General features: G+C 43.0%; 1 protein-coding gene across 3 annotated transcripts in view; it reads right to left on the bottom strand.

Moving 5' to 3' along the window:
- Nucleotides 1–1,888, bottom strand: part of LOC106812164 (eukaryotic elongation factor 2 kinase-like) — a 45,733-nt gene that overhangs the window by 35,843 nt on the left and 8,002 nt on the right. Inside the window, exon 1 of one of the 3 annotated variants that reach the window (XM_014815969.1) lies at nt 972–1,269. The exons of the other annotated variants lie outside the window; for them this stretch is intronic. The gene's annotated coding sequence lies outside the window, so the exon portion shown is untranslated. Of the gene's footprint in view, nt 1–971; nt 1,270–1,888 lie in introns of those variants that run through there. 3 annotated transcript variants of the gene reach the window in all.

Genomic DNA, 1,888 nt, shown 5'->3' with positions numbered 1-1,888 from the left:
ACAGGTCGGAGCAATTCCTCTGTTTAGACGCATGTCTCCTGCAGCACCACAGATAGAAGCAAGAGCCAGGCTATTGTAAGACTCGCTCTGATTGGTCTGATTGTTTGTAAATGGCAAATGTAATTTACTAAAGTGAAATGAAGCGGGGTTTCTAAAAAACAATCTTTTAAGAAGTGAATAACGATTGAAGTGAATGTATACACATATATCAGCTAGTAGCAAGGTAAAGCCATGTAGAAGGGAACGGTAGGTTTTTTTCGCGCCAATAGCGGCGTACGGGTCGCATTAGCAGCGCATGCATTTTGCATGCGATCTCATGAAATTTCAATGCACCCCGTTCTGTCCCAATAACCCTCACCAAAATATAAAAAAGGTTATATGGGACAGAATTATTCGGTCTACCATGGCGGCAGCCAGCGTTTGTTGCAGATGAGCATTTGGACGGCATTTGCAAGAAATTGTTGGCAATAATTAATAGGTGAAAGAGAGTATAGAAACATTAAGACTTTGGTAGTAAATAGATTTCGTATTTATTTAGCATTATATATTTTAATTTATATTTTATTGAAACGCTCCAAGTGCCTGTGTACGCGACGGTGCAAATCCACTTTAGGCACCTAAGGTATCACGAAGTGATGCACAAATTTCTGTGTATCATCAACTGATCGATGCACAGACTTTGAAAGTACAACAACAAGCACGGGTTTACAGGTTGGTATTATTACATTTAAACTAGGTTATAAATTAGAAGTGTGGTGTATGTAAATTGCAGTTGTACTAGATATTCTAATCAGTGCACAACTCTCGACACTTTGTTAGCAGATACAGTCTGTTTAGCGAGTGTTCTTGAACGGAGGCCATGGGCCCAAGTTTTAGTTTTAAAATTTAAGTTTTAGTTTTACTACCAATTACTACGTAAATCGCAACTTGTCTTACGAATATAAACGCACGTGGGGTTGACGCTCACTTACCACGATACCTAAACTATACACGTGCTTTCCGTTGACCTTCTTTAACTCGTTTTCACACACAAGACATCTCGATTGCCATAAAGACAGGACGGGCGTACGTGATAAACATAGACCGTTCGTTAGTCGATCTTTGGTCGTTACCCGCCGTAGCAGTACAGTGGCTGCCTCGCCGCGCTGGTGTTGTTATGGACTAGCGCAGATGGGCACTACAATAATATGAGAAGCAGCTTTCTTCACTCGGCGGCCATTGCTCGGAGAATGCAGATGCCATCTACGACATGCCGGTCGATATTCGGTGGCCTTGAGACGAAATGTAAATCCAATATTCAACCTATGATTCAACGGAGAGTTTTCACGCGCGTGCCGGCAGAATGTGCAAACCAGCTCCCATTATCCCATATTTCCCTCTCATCCATAAATATAATGCGTACCTCGTGTTTTCAGTTTCTCATCTCAGGGGCGGATTCAGACCGTACGTATTTGAAATATGTTGGAAATACGGTCTAGATTTCAAAGTGCCCTTCGAAATTTTGCGCTCACTGTGGGGTGGTGTGCCCTTTTTTGGGGGATGTGCCCTTTAAATCTGGAAAAATACTGTCTAGCCGGGGTCTAGCCTCAGCCCTGGAAGTTGGAACCGGCCCTGCATCTCTATATATAGATATTAGATGTTGCAAACGCGGTTTCATTACCCATCAGACCGTAAAAAGGACCATGACAACGCGCAAGAATGCCCCGTGACATTTTATAGCGATATATATGTAGGCCTACGCAAAATGGCAAATCGACTTCTGCGGCAACAACCCATACATAAGTTTGGGTTACGGTTAGACCCCCCCCCCCTGGTCCAAATCCTGTACACGCCCCTGATATATGGCTCGTTTATAATATATGCATATGGGCTCACTTTTGCGAATTCG

Source organism: Priapulus caudatus, unplaced genomic scaffold (genome assembly GCF_000485595.1).
Source record: "Priapulus caudatus unplaced genomic scaffold, Priapulus_caudatus-5.0.1 Scaffold614, whole genome shotgun sequence".
Classification (NCBI taxonomy): domain Eukaryota; kingdom Metazoa; phylum Priapulida; class Priapulimorpha; order Priapulimorphida; family Priapulidae; genus Priapulus; species Priapulus caudatus.
Note: the sequence above shows the minus strand (reverse complement) of the source record. Positions and strands in the feature narration are given on the sequence as shown.